The 22,020-nt window shown below is 49.8% G+C and overlaps 1 protein-coding gene across 5 annotated transcripts in view; it reads right to left on the bottom strand.

Annotated features, from left to right (window-relative positions):
* Positions 1 to 13,798, bottom strand: part of CTBP2 (C-terminal binding protein 2) — a 155,394-nt gene extending 141,596 nt beyond the window's left edge. For 3 of the 5 annotated variants that reach the window (XM_074338824.2, XM_019742176.3, XM_019742174.3), the window contains exons 1-2: positions 13,580 to 13,798; positions 13,101 to 13,282 (exon numbers count right to left, since the gene is read on the bottom strand). The gene's annotated coding sequence lies outside the window, so the exon portion shown is untranslated. Of the gene's footprint in view, positions 1 to 12,681; positions 12,701 to 13,100; positions 13,283 to 13,579 lie in introns of those variants that run through there. The other 2 variants (XM_019742179.3, XM_019742180.3) reach the window with 2 other exon arrangements.
* Positions 13,799 to 22,020: the final 8,222 nt, after the last annotated feature.

The following is a 22,020-nucleotide window of genomic DNA, read 5'->3' as shown; positions in this document are numbered from 1 at the left end:
GGAATCCAGAAGAGGGGCTGCTCCCTCACTAAGCCAGACCCACCCCTTCCCTGCCCCCAGCACTGTGGATTCTGCTAATTTGTCATTGCACTAGGGTTCCCATCTCCCACCCAAAGCCTTCTCACTATGCCCCAACCCTTCGCCTGGCTCCATAAAACTCACTCACTGTTATGTGCAAAGGATGAAACCGCCCCTCATGAGTCCATTCCCTGCCTTCTCCCACAGCCTGTATCCAGAACCTCCGCTACACCCAGGCTGGGTAAGGGGACACACAGCACCTCTGACAAGAGTAGCTGAATTATTCGTTGATTTCCTTTGTATTTAAACAATTTTAACCAAGACCTACGCTGTGTCAGGCCTATTCTAAGCGCTTTATAGATATTACCTCGTTGAACCATACAGCAGCACACTCTATTCCTACCCTCATCTTAGATTCAGAAACGGAAGCCCTTTCCAAACGCTCAGTAAATCCTAAATGCAGCCAGGCGTTTCTTTCCACCCCTCCTTTGTCACACTTTCTAGAATAGTCTGTCCCATCTGATGCCACTTCCTGCTGGTGACAATGTATTTTGTCGCCTGTAGTAAACAATAATGAACGTCAACTACAATTTAATATATATGTGTGTGTATATATATATAGTCACAGGATGTGGATACAGCGTAAGGAATAGTCAGTGGAATTGTAACAGCTGCATACGATGTCAGAAGGGTAGTAGATTAGGGGAGGGGGGTTATCAGTTTGTGAGGGGATATAAATGTCTAACTATTACATTGTTTTGCACACCTGAAACTAATAAAAAAATTAAAAAGTAAGTTTTATACAAAAAAAAAACCACCCACAACAACCCACACACTTTGAGGGCAGGGCCATCTCTCCCTGGACCCGGCCTCAGCTGCTAGGAGGACAGACATCTCAGTGGAACCTCTCCCTCACCATCCAAGTGATCACACAGCAAACACTGAGGACAGCCCAGGGTTCTGCAAGGGCTGCAGGGGCGGCCCCAGCAAAGCTTCTGGCTCTGAGCCTGCAGCCTGCACGGCAAGTAATCACCAGGCTGCAAAACCCCCAGCTACAGAAGTGCCCACAAAGTGGTCCCTGCACTGACCACGCCCCCTCCCCACAAATGACAGAGAACCCAGATGGGGCTCCCCTAGTCACTTTCCTTAAGACCCCACTTGCCCAATGCTGCTCTAGAAGATGACAGGAATCGGGGGGGGGGGGGGGGGGATCCCTTTTAATCTCTCTTGTGGAGAAACATTTCAAAGAACCAGTGTTATACTTGCAATGTATGTCGTAAGTGGTTTTGCTGAGCTCCGAGGGGCTTCTAAGCTCTCAGGACTGGCAGAGACAGTAAAAGTACAACCCAAACTGTTAGTCACAACCCCACTCCCTTCACACGCCGGGACCCGAGGGACTCAAATAAGGCAAGCTCGCAATTACCGCAAAGAAAACTCAAGTCATTTTGAGCAGCTTCCTTTGTCCACTATTCTTGGAGCACATCTTGGCCAGATTAGGGAGGGAAAAAATTACCCTCCGTTCAAAGTCCTCTTTAAACACACAGGAAGACATCATTACAGACAGAATTCCAACTTTAATTCTGAAATCTCCTGGCTTTTGTCAGCTGAAGCCACATTCTTAATCCCAGGCTTAGTTGAGAAACGAGAAGAAAGGATGTGTGTGTGTGAAAAAACCCTCAGCCCTGAGTGAAAAGCACCAGCACCGCGGAGGAGCAGCGAGAATGACAGAACTCTGCACAAAGGCCAGGGCAAGAAAAATGGGGCCTTGGGAAACGAGGGTGCTCACTGTGGCATCAGCATGGGCATGCAGGGCACCTGTCAGACACCACCATGTACCACTGGAGGGGCTAAGGTACCAAGCTCAGGGGCTCTCTGCAGAGGCGGGGAATCCCTGAACCCAGAACAGGACCACCAGACCCACCTCCCGCACCACAGACCCAGATGGGTCCTGAGACCACCCACAAATCCTGCATGCGGTGGCCAGCCAGCAAAGGCTGACAAAAGCTACAAGGAACCTCAGGGCATTCCTTGCTTGGATGCCTTCAGACCCAGCCACATCCACTTTCCAGATGGCCCAGCCGGGCCGGGCCGAGGACGCAGCTCCTCCTTTCTCCTGTCCTAAGGAAACACAACTGAGAGGCCCGAGGAGAGAGGGGAGCCGGCCCCGCTGGGGCCCACCATGCACCACCCTTCTCCCTGTAGAGTGAAAGGGAATGGAGACCTCTTTGCAAACTGCAGGGGGTACTTAAAATAGACAGAATAGCATCATCACCTAAGCTGGAGCTGAGCAAGCCCACCGGGGCTCACACACAACTGATTGGTCAACAGATACCCCAGAGCTCCCCTCAGCCCTCCACGAAGACCAGGCAGAAGCCAAAGGCCACAGCATCACCACCCCCAGTCCCCCAGGGGCCTCAGGATATCACCAAACGCTTCAGGGATTTTTCAAGCACCCATGTTTGCAAGCACACACGTGTTGGTGAAAGGAAGAGAGAAGCACTGCAGGACAGGAAGGTAATCTCATAATTAAAGGAAAGCCTGTTTTTCAGGAAAATCTCCACCTTGTGGGGACCTTACCTTAAAAGAAGCCAAGGTCAACAGGAGAACTCCTGCATCACCTGCTCTGGGTGCCTTTCAGGTGAGTTAATCACCCAAGCAGGGCCCTACTCCAGATTTCAGGACACACCCAACTTCGTGCCATTCCCTTTCAATTCTGATAGCCTCTTTGAAAAGAAGGCTTGTTGCTTTTGTTCGGGAGTATTCATTCAAATTCCTTTCTAAGGCCAAGGCAAACGCAGGGCAGAAACCCAAAGGAGGTTTACCCCGCAGAATCAAGTTTCTGGCTGGTTTTTCCAAGAGTGGTGCAAACAGACTCTTCCAATTAGGTGAAATCCTCACCATCTTCCCTGTTTCTTTCCCCAAGCCTCCCTTGTGCTGAACACAGTAACCAATTCCTAATGTAAGATGTGCATAAGGAATCCAGGTGGGAGGGAGGGAGGAGGGAGCATCCAATCCACCTGCGGCCCCTCCCCCAAGTGAGGGGCTCACACAAGGAGTGGCCGTTTGGACAAGACTCCCACGAAAAGCACTAACCCAAACTTGGAAATCCCAGCCATACCCACTGATAACACGACACCTGGGAACTAAATCCAGTTTTACTGCAAAAGACCCTAAGCACTGTTTCTGAAAGCTATCCACGGAATCCCAGGGAGTATGTGTGGGTGTGTGTTCTTGGGGGTGGGGGTTGCATCAGAGACACCCAGATGGAGGGCAAGGGAGGAAATGAGACCAGGACAGAAGGGGTCTTAAATTGCCTCGTGTGGCAAAGTCATCCCCAAACGTACCCAAGTGTCAGTCAAAAGCCAAAGCACCTCTCAATCAATTACAGAGAGCCAGATGGAGTTAGAACTAGTGAAACTTCAGGCCCCCTTACTTACTTACTTAACCTCCCTGACCCTGTTTCTTCATGGTAAAACAGGGACTCATTTCTACCCCCGAGAGGTGAGGATAAATGGAAGCAATAGCAGTGTGCCTGGCCCTGGAGGTCCTACAGGGTGTCCAGTCTGCCTGCAAAGTCTGTGATGCGCAGGGGCAGAATTCTCCCCCTGCATTCACCATGAGCGCGTGGCGGGGGAGGGAGGGAGGTGTCTACTGAGCCAGCAGCCCCTCAGGCTTCTAATCAGGAGCCATGCTGTTCATTAACCCAAAAAGCGTAGTGAATTTAAAACAGGCCCAGTCCAGGAAACTATATAGAAATACCCCATTGGCATTAGATTGTGAGATCTTAACAAAGGATCACTAATCAAAGAAGGAAATGAAAACAAGCCAGACTTCTCATACCCCATGTGATCTGGAAAGCGACTCTGGGCCTGAGAAAGATAATTGTTTCTGAGAGGCCCATCTGAATGAATCCAGGGAGAACACGCCAGACTCTGGGACCACCTGGAACTCTTGTCTCCCCTCTGTTCTCAGGGTGGCAAGGAGGGAGGCTCTCAGGGCGGGCGTTCCTCTTCCACCAGGAAATTCTGCTGGCACCTCACTGCCAACAGCTCAGTTCCAATCCCAGCTCTGCCACTTTGGGGGGGTGGGGCTGTCATGGGCAAGTCACCCAAGTGCCTCCTGCACCCGACGTCACCCCCCCTTGTGGTGAAAATCCAATGCCACACACACCGACAGAGCGACAGATACTTAGTAAATAAATGCTCAGTAAATGGTGGTTACATTGTTACCTAACAAAAATAAGAAAACTACTTAAATGACCTGGGGGGATGTCCTGAGCATCCAATTAACTTTGCAAGGATACAAAGAGCCAAACCCACAGGAATTCCTCTGCCAAGGAGAAGAAGGCGCCACGAGGACACGCCCCAGATCTTGCTGGCTCGACCACTCACTGGCCGGCAACCTCTAGTCACATGGTTCTCAGGCTCCAAGTGGGAGGAGCAGAGAAAGCAGTCAAGTCCCCTGTCCTGGATGAAGATTGGGAGGAAGGCCTGAGTAGCCCTCAGGGTCCCACAGCAACTGCTACCGCTTTTGTAATGCAGTTCAAACATCCAGATTCGAAGGCTGCCGCAGAAACCGCGGCCTCAACTCCCCAAGGGGATGCTACGCAGGCCAGTTGCTGAGATGCGGCCCTTGCATCACCATCATGCAGTCAATCAGTGAACCTCCCTGTTCACTGGGAAAGAGAGGGGAGGGAGAGGATATGACAGAGATGTGACCCCAGTTTTGGGATCCCCGGAGCTCATGATCACTGGGGGTGGCTCTGGCACGGTCCAGCCAGGTACCTGGTTTTGCTCTGAGCCTTGGCCGGGGGTTAGGGGTCCATCTTGGGGGCTGCATTGTCTTGTGGCTCCTTCCCCTATCCAGGCTCCCAGGGCCAAGAGGGGTGCAGGCAACCCAGAGGGTGTGGAGGGTGTACCGCGGAGTCCTCCTGGACCCCCTCTGCCCACACAATGGCCAGAGGGAGGGAGGAGGAAATGGACACTGAGAGGCAGGAGCCATTTCTAACACCCTCCATGACTTCCCAGCGGCAGGAAGCAGCTAGAAATTTACAAGTGAAAAGGCAAGGAACTTCCGGGGGAGTCAGGTACAGGTGTGTGTGTGGGGGGTAGGTACAAGAGCCTGCGGAGGGGGAGACGGGCTGTCAGGTCAGCGAGTCCCAGGGGTGGGGGATGGGGGGGGGTGGAGGGTGGCCTCACCTGCAGGCCTAGGAGGGTCCTAGAACCCCAGAACCCCAGCTGTCCTTCCCGCAAGACCGAGCACGCAGGCTGTCCAGGAGCCCTCCGGGAAGGCAGCCAGACCCCGCCCCTCCAGGTAGAGCGTGGCCAGGTGCGCGGGCTGGCCTTCACCCAGGCCCAGCTTTGCCCTCCCAGCATGAGAAGGTCGTGCAGGAGACCGGAAGTAGCCCTGGATTCAACCTGGACTAAATAGAGCAGTTCCGTGCCCAGGGCTACCAAACCCACGTGCTACTCTTACAGCGGAGAACTGCCTCTTTATGACTTGGGGGCAGCAAGTCAATATTTCTCCCTGGCATAAAATAGGAATTGCTCTATTTACCTAGCCCGCAGGAGCATCGTGAAGATTAATGACTGTGAAATGTTTTTAAGATCAAAAACAGTCTGAGATTTTACTTTAGGCACTTATATGTGCATATTGATATCTGTACAGAAAAATATACTCTTTATTGACTGCCCCCCTGGAGTGACTTCTAGCCCACAGCCAGGAAGCGCTGAGAAAAAGGTCCATGTCTGTGTACCCTGGGATACGAAGGAACATGGGCAGAAAACGTCATTCCCCCTTGGCTTCCACACTGGGCCTCCTGTTCCATCCAGCTCTGAAGGGCAGATGGTGCATCCACCAGCAGCACAGACTTCTGGATAAAGGACCAGAAAATTTTAAAAAATATTTGTCACACCCGCACTGAGAAGAAATCACAGAATTACCCCCCCACCACCAAGTTCAGTAGGCAAGTGCCCCCAAGTGCAGGGCACCCTGGGGGTCTCTGGATTTGGAAAACTTTACCCCACCCCCAGACCCAGAGGTCAGCCAAGCTCAGCCAGTGCTGTGAGCCAACGCTGCACATCTGGCCTGGCAGCTCCAATGCAAGACCTCCCTGGTGTCACCAGCATGCTGTCCCTCCCAGCAAAGCCATGTGACCAGGCAAGGCCACTCCACTCGAAGCTGAATGTTCTCAGTCCCCTCAACCATTCCTGGACAGGGTTGTAAGAGCTCTGGAGGGCCCTCCCCGCCCGCTGGCTGCTGGCTCTGGCTGCAGTCCAGGTGGGCAGGCCCAGGAGCGGCAACATCCTGTGGGTTCTCCCCGACCTAAAGGGGCACGGGGGCCCTGCAGCCACCCCTTCCCTAGGCCCACCTGGGCCTCAATAAGCAGAGGATAAACTGTTACTTTGTTTGACCGCTACAGACATCAGCAAAAGAATAAAGTCCCAGCTAGAGTCCATTCAACAGGAAAGGTGCACAAACCCCTTCCGGTCCTCTCACCCCCTACAGCAAAAGAACTTCACCTGAAGTTCCTCCACACCCTCCCTTTGCCCTCTCCGGCACACCTGGGGCAGGTACAATACGAACACTTCCAGGTTTGATTCAGGCCATTTACATCTAGCAATTAACTCTCAGCTAGTCTCGACATTAGGCACGCTTTTTAAATTGCCATATTGGGGGGCAGGGGGGAATCCCATCAGGCCGGAAGAGTTCACTTGTATGACCTTGGTCCACGGTTTCTGCCAAAGAAACTTCCTGGGATTCCGTGATTCCAGGTTTCATCCTGGGGAGGGAAAGGTTACCAAAAGCCAGATTTCAGGCAGGGCTGGAGGGCGGCAGAGTTTACAAACCCGTGGCTAGCTGCAGAAAGACCCACACAGCATCTCTGTCACACATCCTTTAAAAAAGCCCTTCCAAGTTTCTGCCACAACCAAGACCGGGACGCGACACACAAATATTGCCATTATTTCTGATCAATCTTCTTTTAAGTATCTTTCAAGTCACAATTGAGGATCTAAGGCAAAAGGCACAGTGCTGATCAGAGGATCACTGCTGAAGGGAGTGAAAGCAACATAAAGGTGTATTTTTTTGCATTTGACTAGTGGGAAAGATTTTTCAGAACCACTGGATGAAAAGCACTCTCCCTGCCCCACCCCCATTCCAAACTGTTTTGGACTCCTAGAAAACAACAGCCAAAGGTGAACCTGCCTGCCAGGTTCAGACAACAAGAGCTATCTGGGACCAACATGCTCTAAACAGCATCCCGCCTCGGAGAAAAATGAAGGCTTCTGTTATTATCTAGAAAAGAAGTCACAATTCACTATAAAACAAATAGGATTGCTTGCACTACGAGTAAGAACCCAACCTGTTCTATCAAAATTTTTGCGACTATGAAACCAACTCTAGGCAACCATCTGTTGAATTTAGTGACAGAAACAGTTAAACCAGGTCATTTCTAAAACATTCACTCAGGGGGGTCTGGGCTAGACACAGATGGAAAGGTCAGCTGGCCCCCAAAATTCAACCAAGTGGACCTGGCTGAAATCAGAACTGGCATCAGCCCCCCAAGTGTTCAATGTCTACACTGATGCCACTTAGGGCAGGGGTTAGAGAGAGAGGGAGCAGGACCGGTCACTTGTACTAGAGTTGGTTCCACTCTGGAAGCTCAGGTCCCACATGACAACAGGACGGCACTGTGAATGGAGGAGGAAGCAGCAATACAGGTGAGTGTTTTCAGAAATGGCAGCAGCTGTAACAAAACCCGAAAATCCTCCTTTTAGCTGCACTTTCCCTAACGCTACAAAACAGACTAAAAACGACTTTAACAGGAGGAGCAATAAAAATAAACACAACTGCTTCCTGCGACTTAAGATGCCTCCAAGTTCTGGGAAGTGTTGAATATGACTTCGTAAAATTGCATTTCAAGTGGAAAAGCTTGTGTTTTTTTTACACTTTCTTTGAAGGACCCTACTATCTGCTTTGAGAATCTTTCCTCAAAAAAAAAAAAAAAAAAAAAAAAAAAAAAGAGCAGATTACTGGGAAGAAAACACACACCCAGTTTCCTAGCAGTCCAGAAAAGACCACCTTCTAAGAAAAGCTCTGGAAAGGGAGCAAGCCCACGGGCCCCCACTTCCATGACAGGCAAAGACAGCTGACTGTGACTCTGGTTCCCATCCAGTCTGCAGCTCCCGAAGTTTCTGTGTTCTTCAGCAGTTAGAAGAATGAAGGCGAAACTGCCCCTTGGCTCCCATTGTCAACATCCCCCACAAACAATGGCCTAGCTCTCTCCCCATTGTACATTCTGTATTCATTTGTGAATCCTTTTTTTTTTGTACAATGTGCAAAGCCCTTCTTTTCACTGGTGAAGTCCTGAATACCCAAGTGCAGCCATCATTTAGGCTTTAAACATTCATAATGATAGCTAAAAGCAAACTACAGATTACGCCCCTACATTAATTTGTGAATATCATTAAGTCACATTGATGGCTTTTGGATACTATCCATTAAATTAGGATCAAAAGAAACATGGAACACCTTAAAAATGGTTCTGAAGTTTTTAGCAATTATTAAATATAATTTTCCAAACCCAGAGATAGGGTTTTTTTTTAAAAGAAACCCTTTCATAAGTCTTTGATACATATTCCATCAAACACGGACTTGAATAAAAATTAACTTCAAAAGAGTAGGTTGGGAGAGCAGCCTTGCATTTTTCCTTCTTTCCCAGAGTTGTAACTGTAGTGGTGTAAATTAGGTCATGCTTACCAGCTGTAAGGCAGAAAACTGATACCTGCCCAGGCACTACAGTCTCTGAGAGCATATCTATTCCAGCATTTTCATGTGCCTACTAAAAGTTTTCAGTAAAGGAAGTCCACACAAGCATTCCTTAGCGAGCGATTCACAGGAAGATTTGGGGGAAATTAGGCACCCTGATATTTCATTATGTGGGCTCACTTCTGTTAGGTACAAGTACTTCTTTGGAAAGGGTCAGGCAACCTGCACTCCCATTCTTTAATGACTACAAAAATGTGTTCCACCCTCTGTAATGGAACTATCAGCCAGACCGTGGAAATAATTACCTGAGCTGTGCCCTAACAGATAAATTTTCTTTCCCAATCATGTACTGTATGAATAGATATTTGTGGCCTGTATCAGGGACATGGGACACTTGGGCTGCTGCTCTTCACTGATAGAAACATTATTAAGAGGGACCCAGGCTGCACCCACATACATTATGATGACAGCCCTTCTATATTGAAACGACAGTGGTTAAAAAAAAAAATATATGACAACTGGGGTGGCCATTCTACCGTTGCTGTAAACTCTTTAAATTTTTTCCGTTTAGGGAAAGCGTTAAGTGCAAAGGGTATAACTCGGCCTTCAAAGATGATTCCCGATGTAAGGACTGCTGGCCAATGGCAGGCACTCTGGGGCTCCATCTTGGTGGGGTCATTCCTGGTGAGATGTCTGCCCTTTTTTTGTTTTCAGCCTGCGAATCAAGGATTTCAAATGGTGTGAGCCATCCTTGAGCTCCCTTTGCTTTAGGATTTTGGTAGTTCCCAGCAAAATAGCCTCTCCGAATCCAGCAAGATGCTTCCTCAGTTCCTACTTTCCGTCCTCATTACCTTGTGCTTAGGTACTCAGACACTGAAAAAGTGGCACGTTGATTTTGTAGTTTTGTTTGTTGTTGTGGCTGTTTGTTTCATCTCCTTTAAAATGTTTTTCAGACTTATGAATAGGATTTCTATTCCGAGTTTTAAAAGTCAAGAGTAAAGTCATCGATTATTCCCTGAAAGGGTAACTGACAGGCTAGTTAATAATTAGTCAGATAGCAAGTTTTCCTGTTTCATCCTGTGTACATGACCAAGATTAACAATGCCAGGGAAAGCAAACTCAACTCCTCCAAGACCGGGACAGGTGTGCCCTGAGTCTGAAAAGGCCAAAATATCTCACAAAGTATGTCACTGGTGTATTTTTACAATGCTAGTAGTGTTTGTTTTTAAGTAGCCAAACTTTTTTACTTTAACTTGAGAGAGACATACTTTGCAAATATTTCTTCACTGAGTTAATGACTAAGTCCTAAGACATAAGTTGTAACTCGCACCTAGCAAAAAAATATATTTTAGAGACAAAGAAATTAAAAAAAAAAAAAAAATCAGTTAAGCAAAGGTAATTCACCCTGCCCCTCCTCCAGGAGAACACCCATTCAAGGGCCAGTTTCAAAGATCCCAAGTGAAGTCGTAAACACAGGGCCCTGGGCACAATCTGTAGGGCAACCCCACCCACACTCGGCCTCATTAAGGTACAATTAGAAAGGTGGGTGACCACATACCCCTTAGCCCGCATCTTCCCCAACAGGGAAGATTTAAACCAAAAAGCACCGTATGAGGTTCAAAACAAGCTCCAAACTCAAGACTTTAAAATTCCCTCTAAGAACTCCTTTTTACAGGGACAAACTGGGGTCCCCTCCCCCCAGGGCATAGAAAACCAATCACAGCCATAAATCCCCTTTGCCTTCAAGCCTCACTCCTTCGTACTGGGGACAGAGTGGGGAGAGGGGGTGACCTGACATCAACACTTACACTAAACCCTCCGTACTCTACAGAAATATGCTGGCTTTTTTCCTTTGTTTGGTCCTGTTATACTCCATCAAGTGTGAACGATTAAACTGGTTTCATTAAAAGCAAGTGCATTCGCGGCTAACGTCCAACTTCAATGGCAACTGCAAGCATATTTTGCAAGAAGGAAGGGCCTGCTTTTTTGCTTGAAACCTACCATCTCATTAACTTTTCTTTGGGGGGCAATAAAAAGGGCACTGGGGGGTTTTACAGGAGAGTGTCAGAGCAGTTCAGAGATCTGATTTCAGACAAAAGGACATTTAGTGTTTCCACTCTCGGATACAGTCCCTGTTACTTAAAGTAAAAAAATCCTATTTCAATATTAAAGCTGCTCTGACTTAAAGTGTTTAATTAGCATTTTGAATATCACTCTATAATTGCTGTAAGAAGTACTCTTTGAAATCAAATGATTATAAAAACAAGATCCTTTAAAGTCCCATTACTTCAAAATGTAAAAGATTTTAAAAATTCAAAACGGTGGAATTCTCCTAAGTACACGAAAACTAGTTCTACTTTGAAAAACCCTACAGGCAGAATTGCAGCCTTGGGTACTGAACACGGGGTAATTCTTAAACTGCCTTTGAACCCAAGCACCTAGCAGGGAAGATATTCTTTGAAAGACTTGTAGGAGAGTTTGATATATTTCGCCAAAGTAAGAAGACAGAATCACTTTGTAATCCAACAGAAATACACGTCCCCTCCAAATTATCCATGTCAGATAAAAATATACCAGTCTCCAGAATGTCCAACAGAATTGCAAATAAGGCACTTAGCATTCGAAATTCCCAATGCATATTTATAGAATTCTCTTGTCTACCCTTCCAGCCACTCACATCTGACTCTCTAAGAACTTAACCCGATCGCCAATCTTTAAAGAAAAAAAAAGGGGGGATCCAGAAAGATCTGTTTACCACGGAAAGGGCAAGTGAGCCAGGCATGACGACGTAGGCCCCTGGCAGCAGCCTCCCCCGCACGGACGCAGCGCAAGCGGGATTTCTACGAAAATTTCCTCCTTTTCCCTGTTAATTACTAAATACGGGGACCCCTGGAGCCAACTGCTGCCTGGGCTGCCTCCGGAGAAAGTACTCGGGGACAGCGCGGGATCACCACACATCTGCACACGCACGTTCGGTGCTGCCCGTGACCATCCGTGGCGGCGAAAAGCGAGGCACGGGAGTGTGTGTGTACGCGTGTGTGTGTCGCCGCGGCCGGCGGTGACCGCGCCGAGCTCCCAGGCCCGCGGCCTCCCGCACCAAGGCGCTGCGTGGGCAGCGGGCGACCAGCCACGCCGCGGGGCCTCCCGCTGGATAAGGCCCTGGCGCGCCCCGGCTCTCGCGCGCCTCAGCCCAACTTGCCCCGGGGCGCTGGGAAGAGCACGAGGGAGAGAAAGAAAGGCGCTTCCCCTCGGCCGCGGAGCACGAGGAGGAAGAGGCGACCGCGGCGGCCGGGCTATAGCTGCGCCGCGCCGGGTCCCCGCTGCCCTGGGCGCGCCCTCGCCAGCCCCTCCTGCTAAACTTTTTCTTTTTGGTTCGCCCCACCCGAAAAGTGCGGCCCCGGCGGGGGAGGCGGGCGGGCCAGGTTCCCGACTAGGCTGGCGAGGAGGAAGTGGTGCCCGCGGGAGCGCGGCCGGGCAGAGGAAATGCCCGGCCCGCCCGGCCCCCGCCCCGGGCCCCCGCCCCGCTGTGACTTCGGCGAGCCGAGCCCGGCGCGGCAGTGGCGGCGGCGGCAGATGTGGCCCGGCTGCCCGGAGGAGCCAACAATGCGGGGCCGGCAAAACAAAAGGGCTCCACTTCGCCTCCTTTTCCGTCTTTCGCTTGCGCTCCCTGGGCGCCGCGCGGGATCCCCGACCAGCAGGGGCCGCTCCCCTGGGGGCCCCAGGCCGCGCGCTCCCCGATTCCCCCGCGGACCCCCGCTCTCCCCCGCCCCCGCCCCGCAGGCGCAAGGCCCCGAGCGCTCGGACTCCTGGTCTCGGGGGAATCCGGCCGTATTGTCCCCGCGGCGTGCCTCGCTCTCGACCTGGGTCGCGGACGGCCCCCGCGCGGGCACCCACCGGCCTCGGGGGGCAGGAGCCGGGGGCGCCTAGGAAACCGTCGCCGAGACGCCGCCGCCGCCACTGCCCTCCGGACGCCGCCGCACTCGGGGTTTCTTTTTTTTTTTTTTTTTTTTTTTTTTGCCAATCCTGATGGGAAGGAAGGTGACCGCCTACTTCGCATTCATCAACTCTCATCACAACAACAAAAATCCTGGCAGAAACGGCGGTCAGCCGGCGCTATCCGCGGCGGGGAGCGGCAGGCAGGGATCCCCAGGCCGGCGCCCACCCCCGGGCGCCGAGCGGGGACACCGGGCCCGGGGCGCAGACCAAATATGTCCTCGGATGCCGGCTCCGTGTCCTTCGCCTTCCTCCCCCTCCCCGAGTGGCGCAGTGAGGCGGGCGCGGCGGCCCCAGCCCTCCCCCGGGGCCCCTCTTACCTCGTCCCAGGCCGCCGGCGTCCACGGCGAAGGGCGCCCACCCGGGAGGCGGCGGCAGCTCCCGCCCCTCCCACCCCACCCGGCAGCGGCGGCAGTGCGGCCCCCTCAGCGCGGCATGGCTCCCGGCTCAGTCCCTCGCTCCGCGGGCCGCTGCCGGCTCCTCTGGGCCGCTCCCGGGGCACCTTAAAATGACACACGCACACAGGGACACACACACAAAAACTTAATCTTTCCAGCTCCCCGCCCCTCCCCCTCCCTCGCAGTCCTCCCCTCCCCTCCTCCCCTCCCCACCCCTCCCCTTCCCTTCCTCCTCCTCCCCTCGCCGCCGAGCCTCTTCCTACTTCCCCACCCACCCCACCCCCTTCCTCCGCCCACCCGGCTCCCAATCCTCCCCACCCAGGTCCCGGCCCCTCGTCCGCCCGCCCAGAAGGGGCTGCGCTGGGGGTCCCCAGTCCGCGCACGCCCCGCGCCACGCTCACCCCCAAGAGGATGCTAATTCCAACTTGGATCGGGGGAGGGAGCGTCCTGGATGCCGAGCGCCTCCCGGCTATTTGCTCTTCTTTATTTGTTTTCTCCAGAGAAGGAGGAGGAAAACGGAGAGAAAAGGAAAGGGAAAGACGCCGCGCCGGCCGCGTCCCCCGCCGCCCGCCGGCTGCGCAGGAGCTAGGCGGGAGGCGAGGTGAGGGTCGCCGCCCGCTCACTCCGCGTTTTTTTTTTTTTTTTTTTTGGCAAAGGCGGGGTCTCTCTTTGCAAACCAATGACACAACCCCACATGGGCCGGCCTCGCCCCCTTACAGCTACTCCTCACTACAAATCGGCTCTCTCCGGGGATTAGTAGCTCCGAGAAAGTGCACACAGGCGTGGCGGGCGGGCGAGGGGGAGCGGCGCAGCGGGCACTCCCCGGCCGGGCCCCGCCCGGGAGGCCCTCGAGAAGCGCGGGGGCCTGGGCGGCAGGGGCGGGGGTCCTGCCGCAGCGGGGCGGACTCCGGCCCTCCCTCGCCCTCCTTCCTCCTCCGCCCATTCCACGTGGGGCACCGTGCGGCCGGCCACGTGGGGGGACGCGAGCCCGGGCGGGCCTGGGCTCAGCGCCCTGGGGTGGCTCTGGCCTCTTCGGGCCCCCTCCAGGCCCGCGGCGCGGGCCTGCCCCCTACCCCGCCCGGCGACTCCAACTTCCTTCTGGGCCCCCGCGCCGGCCGTTTCTGCCTTCCAGGCCGGCGGGGTCAGGCGCGGGCCGGCCACAGGGGGCACTTGCGGTCCCCAAATTCGGATCTGGGAGACCATGCCCGCGCTTTGGCCGAGAGGCGGCGATGGCTGTGGGTGCGCGGGGAAGGGGCCCACTGTGCTGGAACTTGCAGCGGTTGTGTTCCCTACGAGAAGCGAAACATTTTTTACACATTAAAAAAAGAAATGTTCCTTCCTGTTGCCTGGATCTCGCCGGGGCTATTTTTAAAGCCTTGTCTCGGGTGGGAGCGCCCGGCCTCGCGGGACAGAGGCGCGCTACGGCCTGGGGGGCCTGAGAGTGCGAATCCTGGGCTCGCGCGGCGCCCTTCCGCTGCCGAGAGTCCGCGCCGTCCCGACGCTCCGAGTCTGGACACCAAACCTGGGGATCCAGGCCGAGCGCCGACCGCACCTGGACTGAATTCCATGCCCGTGACTCGTGGTGTTGGAGCCGGATTTGCGGCTGTGGGTCGGAGGGCTCTTTTCCTGCGCCCCAGAGCTCCCCAAACTCTCATCTCACTTCCCTAACGTCGGCAGCGCGTTCTCCAAGCGCCTGGGTGTGGGCTGAACTGAGCCTTTAGTCTCGATCTGTTTCAAAACCGTATTGAGATGTTACGAACTGGATTGAGACGTAGAGCAGGAAAGACATGGGGTGGGGTGTGAGGTGCGGTCTCCGCCATTCCTAGAGCCGAGTGGCTCGGTTTGGCCTTCAGCGTACCCGGAGTGCACCACACCCGATTGAGCCAAGGAAACAGGCTAGTGCCTGGGGGCCACAGCGAGGGCCCTCTTGCTGCTAAACCCCTTTCTGCATCCCAAAGAGCGCAGTTCCAGGCCTCTCAGTCTATTAATATTTTAAGAACTCGTGCTCCGGCCCGCAGCAGGGAGTAGGTGCTCGCTGCTCGTTTGCTAAAGTGCACTCAGATGTGGCCTGCGCCACCGGCTATGTGGGGGCCGTGACTCCTGATGGTTGTTTCATCCTCAAACAATAAGGTTTTAAAACTCGATTGAAGACCTCCCAGGTGTGATGCCAGCGCAGGACCCGGCATCTCCTACCCGCTAGCTCATGTAATGGGGTTACTAAGACGTCTAAGGCACATTTTCTACGAGGCCCTCATAGGCCCAGGTCAGGCCAACTACCTGCCTGTCCAGTTTGCCAGTTCAGCACTTCCAGTTCTCTCGAGCTTCTGGGTCTCCCTATCCCCACAAACATTTTCAGGGCTCCCCTCGCCCAAGCAGTTTTGCCTGAAGGTCATGGTGCTTAAGCTAGTTCTTGGCATAAAGTATAACCGTAATCATAAAGATGTTCTGCTTCGTTATTTCACAGATGGTCTTTGGTTCTGAGTGGCCCTCTACTCTCACCCAGAAACCACAAAAAGCTGATTTTTTCATATCACTTGTACATATTTAATGTCTACTATGGATTCGACCTAACTTAGAAAATATTCTGTTCTTTGTTTTAAGAATGTTTAAAAAAAGGCATCTTCAGAGCCAAAAATTAATTTCTCTCTCACACTTGACACGCTGTATTTTAAAACATTGAGCCCATTTGCCCCCAACGTGAATTATTTCAAACTTCAATTGTTTTAAAAAAAAGATGTACCAAACAACAAAAAACAGCCCAGTTCAAAAGTGAACAAAGATTTAAGTAGACATTTCTCAAAGGAAGACTTACAAATGACCAACAAGCACAAGAAAAGACGCTCAGCATCACTAATCTTCAGGCAAATGTAAATCAAAACCACAAGGAGATACCACTTCATGTCCTTTGGAATGGCTATTAAAAAAAATAAGAAGTGTTGGTAAGGATGTGGAGAAATCAGAAAACTGTGAATTGCTGGTGGGAATGTAGTTGGTATAGCCACCGTGGAAAAGAGTTTGGTAGTACCTCAAAAAGTAACAAAGAATTTCTATATGATCCAGCAATTCCAATTCTAGGTATATATGCACAAGAATGGAAAGCAAGGTCTCAAATATTTGTATGTTCATAGCATTATTCACAATAGCCAAAAGGTGGAAATAATTCAAATGTCCATCAAAGGATGAATTCATAAGCAAATGTGGCAAAAACACAATGGAATATTATTTAGCCTTAAAGAGGAGGAAAATGCTGACACATGCTGCAACATGGATGAACCTTGAGGACATTACGTTAAGTGAAATAAACCAGACACAAAAGGACAAATACTGTTGGATTCCACTTACATGGCAAATTCAGAGACAGAAAGTAGAGTTGAGATTACCAAACACTGTGGGAAGGGGAGAAGGGGGTTAGTGTTTAAGGAGCACAGAGTTTCTGTTTGGAGTGATGAAAAAGAAATGGTTGGTAGTGATGGATTGCACAACATTGTGAATGCTTAATCCTACAGAACTTTATACTTAAAAATGAATAAAATGGTAAACTTTCTGTTATTTATATTTTATCATAGTAGTCTAAAATGTTGCAGAGTAGCTTTTATCTTACAAACTTCTTAGTGTGTATTTATTACTATATATAAAGGTAATTTTCAACAAGAAAAATATTAAAGAGAAAATATTGTTTTAAAATACATTTCAGTTAATTTACAGAATAAGTAAGTGCCTTTTACTAATTTTTATCTCTGTGTGTTAACTTTATAGACTATAGTACTGAAATGCTCATTTTCAGTACTCTCCACGATCTCCTCCCATCTAATCCTATTTAACTGGTGAGGTTCAGTTTCTGGTATCTCAACATGTATTAAAAAAGAAGAGTCATAAAAATAACAATAGCAATAGATGATTGCCCCAACTCATGAGATGCTGGTTCTGGGGTAAGCCCTTCACATGCATCTTTAATCCTCATAGCAGCCCCTGAAGAGAGAGATACTAGTATTATCCCCATTTTACAGATGAGGGAAACTGAGGTGACTTACTGTGATTTCCCCAAGATCATACTGCTGGCGAGTGAGGAGCTCGGTTGGACCCCTTTCTGTCTGATTCTGACACACCCCACCCCAATCAAGAAGGGCCTCTGTTTATATATATGTCTTCATTATTAGTATGGATCCAGAAAAGGCAAAGTTAGTTACTTTTGAAACATTTTTTTAGCATCTTCTTATTTGAATGTTTTTTCTTTGTTTCATAATAAGACTTCAATCTAATCTTTAAAGGGAAGAAAGAAAGCCCAAGAATTAAACATATTTTCAGACACCAGTTAAACAATGAAAAGTCAAAGTTGGGTACGGCATGGTGGCGTTTAAGGCTCCCAAAGATCAATTTCAGAACAATAACAACAAAAAGCTGTGATAATGAAAAAGCAGAAAATAAACTATTGGTTACTGAGAATAAGGGTTCCACATATTACTTTCATACTGAGGAAGAAGAAGTAATTTAAAGAGTTCAAAAAGGTCGCATCTAACACTCCTTGTAAAAGATCCATAATCACTTTTTCCTGACGGTCTGAGTTAAATAGAAAAATCCAATCACCTGGAATGCTTCATTTGTTCAGGTCATCTCCTGACTCAAGCTTCCCAGTGGGAGGAGTCTGAAAGGGACACACTGCCCTGGGATGTAGAGAAGAGCCTTTTTCTTTATTCTGAGGAACTCAACTCATTTGCCCAGAAGAGTCCATTCCCACTGGATGTTGCCATTGAAAGTAACTTTATGTTTTCTGATTTGACTCTGTTTCCTCTGGGTTAACCAGTGTCTGTGGGTTAAGGGGTCTCTTATGGCACATCAAGTTCAAAATCCTTATCAAAGTCATTTCTCTCCTTTGTCAAGGAGTCTCCTCTTTTCCAGGTACTAGAATTTGGGATTCAGATAGGGGGTGTTTTGTAGCCTCCAGGCTCTGGGGGAAGTGTCCTAGCTCTCCAGTTGAGGGGTCTGGTCCAGGGAGCCCCAGTACTTCAGTGTGGGGGCAGGTGTAACTGTCAGCACAGAGAAGCCAGGGGCATTATTCCTGGGGGCCCAGCCATTCCTCTGCTGACCTGGCACAGCTGACCTTCCAAAGCCCCTACCCAAACCCTACCACAGGGCCATCTCCCCCATGTCTGGACAGTGTCTCTTAACTTTCAGGTGCTTTCTCTGTCCTCCAAAAAGCCATGGGTTCATCGAGGACACAACATGGGGAGCAGTCCTACCATAGGCCATCAGTCCAGTCACATTCTTTGGCCACCCTCCAACACACACACACACACACACACACACACACACACACACACACACACACGGTGGGCTGGTGGGGTGGGGGCAGCAAGTGCTGGTCCAAATGGTCCCTCAACACATGGGAGTTTCTGTCATCTCTTCAGAAGAAAATACAGGGCATCTCTTGAAGAACTAATGGTTTGCTTTCAACGGATCGTTAAAACTGTGTAAACAATCTGATCCTTTGTTGCCTTGGCTCATAGGAAGCTCAAAGTCACACATAATGCTCAAGAATGCCAACCAGCCTATTGTCACATTCAAGGAAGCAATACCTTCCTCCATGAAAAGTGATTGTGAGAGGAGTGGTTTGTGTTGTTTGAAAAGGCATATTAAATCGTTTCATATAATTTTACATCTGGAAAACAAGACACCAACTGTTCTGATAATATAAATCATGGAAAATAAAGCTCAATAAAATCTTCTTGTTTGGTGATGACACACAGATGACACAAGGATCAGTTCTTGGACTTGAAAAAACTGGACTGAGAAACTGTTGGAAGGAGTTTCTGATTTCCATTTTCACTTTTTTTTTTTTTTTAATGAACTGTAGGGTTGTGTATATGTTTTTACTATAGCCACCTAAAATATTTTTTTGGAAGTTGGTCAAAATATTAATAAATACATAAAAACCCAACCACATCAACATTTCTGACTTAGAGCAGGGACTTTTTTGGGGGGACAAATGGTACAGAGGCGGCACGGATTGCCCTCAATGGCAGTTACCACATTTTGTAACCATAAAATTATGTGATGGTTTGATCTGTTTTGTAGGGCCTGGACAGTAAAAGGTGCTTGATTACGTATTTCTTGGATGGATGGATGGATGGATGGATGGATGGATGGATGGATGGATGGATGGGTCAGTGAATATGATTAAAGAGATCCGAGCTGTTAAATTGTCATATTTGCAAACTGACAAAGAGAATAAAGTAATTTTAATTGAACATATTAGTATTAGGGAGGTAGGATTTAGGGTTATCTTTAAAGGTTTTTTAATCTTTATTTTGTTATATTATTTTTATGATTTATAAAAGTAAAGGAGCAAAGGGAAACGATGTATGCAACAAACAATTCAAAAAAATATGTATATAAAGCAAATGTGGCAAAATGTTAAAAACTGGTGAATTGGGGTGATAGATATAGGGAATCCTAACAACTTATCTGTAAATTTAAAAATTATTTCAAAATAAGATATTGTTAAAAAGCAGTGAGAAAAATGAAATCCATAGTTCCAGGCTGAAGTGCTGAGTTTGAAAGGCACTTACTTTCTCCCGTTTAGTAGCCTTTAAACAGGAAGGCATAATTCTTTTCCCCCGTGGTGCCTCTCTGGGAGCAGACTTGATGTCTCGGAACCGCAAGTGGGGGCCTGTCAAAGCCCCACGGGCCAGGCCCCCTGCTGGAGCACAGCGAGCCTTCCCTCTACCTGAGGTCCTCATTTCTCAGTTCCCTGTCTCTCTCCTGTTTCATTTCCAGGAACCAATGGCTGTAGGAAAAAAGATAGTGGCCCTAGATATTAGTGGGTCCTTTTATTGTAACTGTATTGTGCAATAAAATGGACTAGTTGTGCGCACTTGAGGATTTCAAGGGTCTGTGCAGCTAGAGTTGGACATCGCTGTATTTTCACTCATCTATCTCGGTCCTTCAGGGTTTCTCTCACTTCAGTACCACAATTATCCGAAGCTCCCAGTGGCTGTCATGAACAGAGGTGGGAATTTCATCACACAATTTTGTAGAATAGCTGTGCTCGTTGTGGCTATAACATAATCCCAATGAGATTCATAAGTCATTCGAATCAGCGAGGACATGTGGCCTTTACAGGTGCTGTGGCCCTTTTTGACTCTGTGTGGAAGCCTCAGTGCTCAAACCCTCTGTGGCGAGGGGTCCAGGTCCGAGGGGTGGAAGCTCTGTTTCAGAACTTCATTGGCACTTGTCTTTTAGGGAAACACAAACACACTCGTCCTAAATCCTTTGAAAAACAGTGACTCCAGCCCTAGGAAAAACAAAATAAGCATGTGGATCCACAGAAACGAGTGAAGCTGTAGTGGAACATACGGAGGAAATAAACAAACATATTGAGCCACGACTCTTCAACAAACATGGAAGGAGCGCCTGCTCCATGCCGGGCCAGGCAGGACCCTCCGTACAGAGACCTGAGCTGGTTGCTCCCTCCAAGGAGGGAGGGTGGCAGGGAAATTGCATTGGCCCAAGTATTACCTCATTTAATCTTCACCGTAATTCAAGGGAGGGATTAAACCCCAGTGGTCTGTGAGGGTTGAAGCTCTGGGAGGATTAGGTACAGGGCCAAGTCCACGGTCAGTCGTGCAGTGCAGTCGGACAGCCCTGTGCTCAGAAAAGCCCACACTCGGTTTACTGCTCTGCTGTCGCCGTCTTGAAATTCTGAATAATTCTGAGCAAGTTGCCTTGCATCTTCATTTTGCACTAGGCCCCACAAATTAGGTAGCCAGTCCTGATTAAGCATCTTGCCTAAGGTCCCTCAGCCAGCGAGTGGCAGACTTCCAAGTTCAAGGTACTTCAACCACCTTGGAAAACTAATTTAAATACCGGATAAAACATGCTTAATCCTTGCACAGTGAAACACAGAGTAGAAAGCCCAGAATTCTCTATGCGTGACCCCTGGAGTCAAACCGAAGCCAACATGAGTCTAAAAAGTCCCTTGGTCTCTTGTGAGGCCACCTCCTCACATGTCCAGCCTTTGGCCCCACCCTTGGAATGTTAATTTTCTTAGAGCAGGGAAGGCCCGTGACATGCAGACCTTCAGACGTGTGAGCAATCGTGACTAACATAGGAGTCATACAGAGCATTGATGTGAGTCAGCCCACAACCAGACTCATGGTGGAGAGAGATGGAAACTGGAAATGGCCAGATACTTGGAATTGCGGCACATAGCGGGGGTGGGGGGTGGGGAGGGGAGTCGGGGAGGGGAGAGGGGAGGAGGGGGAAGTCCCATCGTCAGATGAAGTTATTCAGCCCCAACTAGAATTGGTTTTAGAGTCTAAAGGTCTTGATGTAGCCTGCAGTTCAATCACCCGCAAAAATGCCGTAACGATGGAGCTGACTTCAGTGAGTCTGTGCTTTCTGGGGAATTTTATACCTAAAAAAAAGTCATTTGTCCATTCTTTTCCCCGAAAATCTGCAAATAAGGCCCATGTTCATCAGGTCAGTCGGCCAGGGGAGCCCATGCTTGCCAATACCCACCATGCACGGTGCATTTACTTGTCCCAAGAAAGCGTCATCATTTCACAATACCCGGGCAGGCCTGGCATTTCAGATGAGGATGCTGAGGCTGCAAGGTTTGGTCCCTTGCCAAGGCCTCCCAGCAGACAAGCCCAGCTGGAACTTGCAGGTCTGGGGCCCCCCAGACTCTCCCTGGCTCTGCTGTCTGGCCTGCCTAGTTCTTACTGGGATATGGACAGGTGAATGTACCTGGCCCCCTGGTCCGAGCACCTCTGGAGACTTGGCCTCACATTTAATTTGTGCCAGGAAGAAATGAAGCTGTGGTCTGCTAGCTTTTCTTCCCTTT

Source organism: Rhinolophus sinicus, chromosome 15, assembly GCF_057876585.1.
Source record: "Rhinolophus sinicus isolate RSI-liver-muscle chromosome 15, RSI-T2T, whole genome shotgun sequence".
In the NCBI taxonomy this organism is placed as follows: Eukaryota; Metazoa; Chordata; class Mammalia; order Chiroptera; family Rhinolophidae; genus Rhinolophus; species Rhinolophus sinicus.
This window is presented reverse-complemented; position numbering and strand designations above follow the sequence as displayed.